Below are 7,500 nucleotides of genomic sequence, written 5' to 3' on the forward strand. Positions count from 1 at the left end.
ACATAGCTGTAGTCCTGGTTACAGCAGGGTGACATAGCTGTAGTCCTGGTTACAGCAGGGTGACATAGCTGTAGTCCTGATACAGCAGGGTGACATAGCTGTAGTCCTGGTTACAGCAGGGTGACATAGCTGTAGTCCTGGTACAGCAGGGTGACATGGCTGTAGTCCTGGTTACAGCAGGGTGACATGGCTGTAGTCCTGATACAGCAGGGTGACATAGCTGTAGTCCTGGTTACAGCAGGGTGACATAGCTGTAGTCCTGGTTACAGCAGGGTGACATAGCTGTAGTCCTGGTACAGCAGGGTGACATGGCTGTAGTCCTGGGTTATTGTTATTGTTATTATTAACCCTAACCCTACACCTGAAAGTAGCTCTGAGTCAAGGTGTGTGTGAGTGTGTGTGTGTGTGTGTGTGTGTGTGTGTGTACATGTATGTGTCTGTGTGTGTGTGTGTGTGTGTGTCTGAGTGCGTGCATGCTCTCACAAACTGTTGGCACAGCCTGGAAGTGGGCCATGATGTGGGTTAGTTTACAGTGTGACCTGGTGTGTAGAGACACAGCGCTGGCACCCAGCCTTACGGGCACCCAGCCTTACGGGCACCCAGCCTTACGGGCACTGCGGCCTGTTGCTAGGATATGTTCCTTATATAGACAACACACTGCACGCCTACAGCAGTGCTGTACATGACACCCATCAAGCTTTACTTTTCAGACCAGTGTTGCTGAGGCTGTTTCTTGGTGTTGGAGGGCCATGGTGCACTGCTGCCATGCCTGTCGGGTGTTGGGAACGTTGGGTGTTAGGGACAATTCAGTTGAGATGCAGCAGTTTCCAACGTACTATCAGCATAGTGCCGGCCTAGACAGGCAAAAAACACGTAGTAAGGAGAAAAGTGAAAGTAGTTAGATACTACCAGAGGTATTTAATAATACTGCCAGAGATATTTTAATAATACTGCCAGAGATATTTTAATAATGCTATCAGATATATTTTAATACTACTACCAGAGGTATTTTAATAATACTGCCAGAGGTATTTTAATAATACTGCCAGAGGTATTTTAATACTACTACCAGAGGTATTTTAATAATACTGCCAGAGGTATTTTAATAATGCTATCAGATATATTTTAATACTACTACCAGAGGTATTTTAATAATACTGCCAGAGGTATTTTAATAATACTGCCAGAGGTATTTTAATAATGCTATCAGATATATTTTAATACTACTACCAGAGGTATTTTAATAATACTGCCAGAGATATTTTAATAATACTGCCAGAGGTATTTTAATACTACTACCAGATACATTTTAATAATAATATTACCAGAGGCATTTTAATAATACATCCAGAGGTATTTTAATAATACCACCAGATGTATTTTAATAATACTACCAGAGGTATTTTAATAATACTACTACCAGAAGTATTTTAAGAATAATACTACCAGAGGTGTTCTAGTAATACTACCAGAAGTACTTTAATAATACTACCAGAGGTATTCTAATAACATTACTAGAGGTATTTTAATAACACTACTACCAGATGTATTTTAATAATGATATGACCATGATATGACTATGATATGACCATGGTATGACCATGATATGATTAGGATACGTAAAGTCTGCCATGTCTGCTGGTTATATTCACCCACATCCGGTTTCCTCTACTGTTCTGGATGCTCTGGAGGCCGGGGGCAGTTCTTCCTGTTTGTGGCAGGCAGGGTCTTGCATGCGGTCCTGCTTGGTACTAACAGGATGCTTCATTGCCGTCTGTCGTAAAGCAACAGGCCTGCACACAACAGAAGAGATTATATTTATAACAAGAGTTTATATTTATAACAAAGGAGATTATATTTATAATAGATTATATTTATAACAGAAGAGTTTATATTTGCTATATTTATATTTCATATGTATATGAACATGTCACCGTGTGTTGTGTAGCGCTCGCTGGGTCGTGGTTAACTCACGCAGGAACGTGTTACGTGTGGTCTGTTAATCATCTGATGAGACAGAGCATCAGTAATGTTCAGCGCTCAGGTATTCCTCACACCTGTGAGGTGAGACCATGTGTCTGTTCCCCACCAACACTGACCCTCCCTCACAGGCCACTCACGCCAACACTCATCCCACCTGGAGCGTGCTGTCATAGCAACAAACGCTGGAGACGACCCCTGAGAGAGCACTGGCCCCTGTCTCCCACAGGCCAAGGGATGGGTGTGCCACAGTACTCTCTCTCTCTCGCTCTCTCTCTCTATATGTGTGTGTGTGTGTGTGTGTGTGTGTGTGTGTGTGTGTGTGTTTCCTCTTGCCACCTTGTTTCATCGTCACACTGCTCAGAGCGATGGAGGTGGAGGTGGAGGGTATCAAAAAAGTATAATTAGTCATCTGAAGATAAAGAGGAAGGAGTGTGAGGCTGACTAGTGATTAACTCTGTAGCTGAGATGCACACGACTAGCACGGAGACCATCGAGCACAACACAGGAAGATCTGTAGATGTGACGTCTGACAGAGCTGAGACGTGACTGAGTCTGAGCGGGACGGCCCTGAGTCTCAGTGGGTCGGCCCTGAGTCTCAGCGGGTCAGCTCTGTCTATGTATTGTCCGTTGCATATTGTGGGCAAACGCAGCTGTAAACTCTATAATGACCAGCCCTAGAAATAGCACTCGTTATGCAATGCTTCATTAATTATGCTAATATGTATTGAATTGTATAAAGGCTTTAATAGTTGGTGGCATTTCATTTCGGCTGTTGAGTTCCTCACGTTTGCGTCATGGTGCCTCTTTGCTAAGGGCACAGGTCTTCCTCTAATCCCCTCCTCTACTCCCCTCCTCTAATCCCCTCCTCTACTCCCCTCCTCTAGTCCCCTCCTCTACTCCCGTCCTCTACTCCCCTCCTCTACTCCCCTCCTCTAATCCCCTCCTCTACTCCCCTCCTCTACTCCCCTCCTCTAGTCCCCTCCTCTAATCCCCTCCTCTACTCCCCTCCTCTACTCCCCTCCTCTAATCCCCTCCTCTAGTCCCCTCCTCTACTCCCCTCCTCTAATCCCCTCCTCTACTCCCCTCCTCTAATCCCCTCCTCTACTCCCCTCCTCTAGTCCCCTCCTCTACTCCCCTCCTCTAATCCCCCTCCTCTAATCCCCTCCTCTAATCCCCCTCCTCTAGTCCCCTCCTCTAGTCCCCTCCTCTAAGACCCTCCTCTAGTCCCCTCCTCTAACACCCTCCTCTACTCCCCTCCTCTAGTCCCCTCCTCTACTCCCCTCCTCTAATCCCCCTCCTCTAATCCCCTCCTCTAGTCCCCTCCTCTAACACCCTCCTCTAGTCCCCTCCTCTAGTCCCCTCCTCTACTCCCCTCCTCTACTCCCCTCCTCTAATCCCCTCCTCTAATCCCCCTCCTCTAGTCCCCTCCTCTAGTCCCCTCCTCTAACACCCTCCTCTAGTCCCCTCCTCTAACACCCTCCTCTAGTCCCCTCCTCTAAGACCCTCTGCTAGTCCCCTCTTCTAATCCCCTCCTTTAGTCCCCTCCTCTAATCCCCTCCTCTGGTCCCCTCCTTTAGTCCCCTCCGATAATCCCCTCTGATGATCCCCTCCTCTAGTCCCCTCCGATAATCCCCTCTGCTAATCCCCTCTGCTAATCCCCTCCTCTAATCCCCTCCTCTAGTCCCCTCTGCTAATCCCCTCCTCTAGTCCCCTCCTCTAGTCCCCTCTGCTAATCCCCTCCTCTAATCCCCTCCTCTAGTCCCCTCCTCTAATCCCCTCTGCTAATCCCCTTTTCTAATCCCCTCTGCTAATCCCCTCCTCTAGTCCCCTCCTCTAAGACCCTCCTCTAAGACCCTCTATTGGACGTGACCACGAAGCCCCCAACTTCACCTCTGTCTAGGACAAATCACAAACCACAGCCTTGGTTTGTGGCATGTTTCCATGGCTATGTCTGACCTGACATCCAGCCTAGGCCAGTTTATTTAATGAGTGTAAAACCAGTCTGTACGATTCTGAGAAACTTGTTAACCAACCGTAATATGGTGGAGACGTTTAGTAGGACTGACTGTTGTGTAGAGACTCTGAGATATGGTGGAGACGTTTAGTAGGTTTGACTGTTGTGTGGAGAGACTTTGAGATATGGTGGAGACGTTTAGTAGGACTGACTGTTGTGTAGAGAGACTCTGAGATATGGTGGAGACGTTTAGTAGGTTTGACTTGTGTGGAGAGACTGAGATATGGTGGAGACGTTTAGTAGGACTGACTTGTGTGGAGAGACTCTGAGATATGGTGGAGATGTTTAGTAGGACTGACTTGTGTAGAGAGACTCTGAGATATGGTGGAGATGTTTAGTAGGTTTGACTATTGTGTGGAGAGACTCTGAGATATGGTGGAGACGTTTAGTAGGTTTGACTGTTGTGTGGAGAGACTTTGAGATATGGTGGAGACGTTTAGTAGGACTGACTGTTGTGTAGAGAGACTCTGAGATATGGTGGAGACGTTTAGTAGGTTTGACTTGTGTGGAGAGACTCTGAGATATGGTGGAGACGTTTAGTAGGACTGACTTGTGTGGAGAGACTCTGAGATATGGTGGAGATGTTTAGTAGGACTGACTGTTGTGTAGAGAGACTCTGAGATATGGTGGAGATGTTTAGTAGGTTTGACTATTGTGTGGAGAGACTCTGAGATATGGTGGAGATGTTTAGTAGGACTGACTGTTGTGTGGAGAGACTCTGAGATATGGTGGAGACGTTTAGTAGGTTTGACTTGTGTGGAGAGACTCTGAGATATGGTGGAGACGTTTAGTAGGTTTGACTGTTGTGTGGAGAGACTCTGAGATATGGTGGAGACGTTTAGTAGGTTTGACTATTGTGTGGAGAGACTCTGAGATATGGTGGAGATGTTTAGTAGGTTTGACTGTTGTGAGGAGAGACTCTGAGATATGGTGGAGACGTTTAGTAGGACTGACTTGTGTGGAGAGACTCTGAGATATGGTGGAGACGTTTAGTAGGACTGACTGTTATGTGGAGAGACTCTGAGATATGGTGGAGACGTTTAGTAGGACTGACTTGTGTGGAGAGACTCTGAGATATGGTGGAGACGTTTAGTAGGACTGACTTGTGTGGAGAGACTCTGAGATATGGTGGAGACGTTTAGTAGGTTTGACTTGTGTGGAGAGACTCTGAGATATGGTGGAGACGTTTAGTAGGACTGACTTGTGTGGAGAGACTCTGAGATATGGTGGAGATGTTTAGTAGGACTGACTGTTGTGTAGAGAGACTCTGAGATATGGTGGAGATGTTTAGTAGGTTTGACTATTGTGTGGAGAGACTCTGAGATATGGTGGAGATGTTTAGTAGGACTGACTGTTGTGTGGAGAGACTCTGAGATATGGTGGAGACGTTTAGTAGGTTTGACTTGTGTGGAGAGACTCTGAGATATGGTGGAGACGTTTAGTAGGTTTGACTGTTGTGTGGAGAGACTCTGAGATATGGTGGAGACGTTTAGTAGGTTTGACTATTCTGTGGAGAGACTCTGAGATATGGTGGAGATGTTTAGTAGGTTTGACTGTTGTGAGGAGAGACTCTGAGATATGGTGGAGACGTTTAGTAGGACTGACTTGTGTGGAGAGACTCTGAGATATGGTGGAGACGTTTAGTAGGACTGACTGTTATGTGGAGAGACTCTGAGATATGGTGGAGACGTTTAGTAGGACTGACTTGTGTGGAGAGACTCTGAGATATGGTGGAGACGTTTAGTAGGACTGACTTGTGTGGAGAGACTCTGAGATATGGTGGAGACGTTTAGTAGGACTGACTTGTGTGGAGAGACTCTGAGATATGGTGGAGACGTTTAGTAGGACTGACTTGTGTGGAGAGACTCTGAGATATGGTGGAGACGTTTAGTAGGACTGACTTGTGTGGAGAGACTCTGAGATATGGTGGAGACGTTTAGTAGGTTTGACTGTTGTGTGGAGAGACTCTGAGATATGGTGGAGACGTTTAGTAGGACTGACTTGTGTGGAGAGACTCTGAGATATGGTGGAGACGTTTAGTAGGTTTGACTGTTGTGTGGAGAGACTCTGAGATATGGTGGAGACGTTTAGTAGGTTTGACTGTTGTGTGGAGAGACTCTGAGATATGGTGGAGACGTTTAGTAGGACAAAGGTCACTGCTGCACTGGGGTAGAGGCTTAAGTCGTGTAAACGTGTGCGTGTGCACGCATTAGGTGGATCCTCATAGTCTGATGTGACTGTCAGTCCAGTTTTCACACATCTGTCGTGAAACCAGTGCAAGATGTTTTCACAGATTACAGAACTCATCTCAGGATTTTACTGTAACGTAAAATGTTTCCTAGCTGTTCTGCTCAGAATGATCAGACTGTTGTCCGTCTTGAAAGCAGTGATGTACATTGATGGAGCCTGGGTTGAGACTGGGTTGAGACTGGGCTGAGCCTGGGATGAGACTGGTTTGAGAATGAAATGCATGTTAATGGTAGTGTTTGTCATTCTCCTACACCAGGCCATGGTGACACAGGTCTTATAACTGAAACTCACATATATACAGGAGGTTATTATTAAGTTATTATTAACTTGTTTGTTTCCTTTTTCTAGAAGGACTTGTTTGTTTCCTTTTTCCAGGAGATTTTTTTTCTGGATGTATTTTTTTTTAATGTATTTTTTTTCTGGATATGTATTCAGACATTCCTGCGTGTGTAAATAAATGAGGTGGGATTTGTTTTCATATGTCACCTGGAGGCTCGTGGGATTGTGTGTGTGGGAAAGTGTGTGGGCGTGTTTTTGCTTTATGATGTCACTTCCTGTGGTGAGGGGCTGGTGTATGCCTGCTGGGGCACCTTCAGGTGGATGAGAGGCTCTCTGAAGCTGTCTGACACCTCTCCTCTGATCCTGGCTTTGATAGTGCAGGAGTCGACTGCGTGCAGAGATTAGAACATCTCTGTCTGCGCTTGAACTGCTTTAACTGGGTAAAGCTGTGTGTGTGTGTGTGTGTGTGTGTGTGTGTGTGTGTGTGTGTGTGTGTGTGTGTGTGTGTGTCTGTGTGTGTGTCTGTGTGTGTGTTTGTGTGTGTGTGTGTGTGTGTGTGTGTGTGTGTGTGTGTGTGTGTGTGAGTGTGTGTGTGTGTGTGTGTGTGTGTGTGTGTGAGTGAGTGAGTGTGTGTGAGTGAGTGAGTGTGTGTGAGTGAGTGTGTGTGTGTGTCAGTGAGTGAGTGTAAGTGTGTGTGAGTGTGTGTGAGTGAGTGAGTGAGTGAGTGTGTGAGTGTGTGTGAGTGTGTGTGTGAGTGTGTGAGTGAGTGTAAGTGTGAGTGAGTGTAAGTGTGAGTGTGTGTGAGTGTGTGTGAGTGAGTGAGTGTGTGAGTGAGTGAGTGTGTGAGTGAGTGAGTGTGTGAGTGAGTGTGTGAGTGAGTGTGTGTGTGAGTGTAAGTGTGAGTGAGTGTGCTTGGTTGCTTCTTTCTTCCACCAACACTAATTTAATGTCCGTCTCGTTACAAACTGAACCAA

At 46.2% G+C, this 7,500-nt stretch overlaps 1 protein-coding gene across 10 annotated transcripts in view; it reads left to right on the forward strand.

Moving 5' to 3' along the window:
• The window catches only part of LOC113568239 (transcription factor 4), a 151,597-nt gene that overhangs the window by 6,896 nt on the left and 137,201 nt on the right, over window positions 1-7,500 (forward strand). The window lies entirely within an intron of this gene.

Source organism: Electrophorus electricus, chromosome 21, assembly GCF_041902795.1.
Source record: "Electrophorus electricus isolate QZ-2024a chromosome 21, ASM4190279v1, whole genome shotgun sequence".
NCBI lineage: Eukaryota > Metazoa > Chordata > Actinopteri > Gymnotiformes > Gymnotidae > Electrophorus > Electrophorus electricus.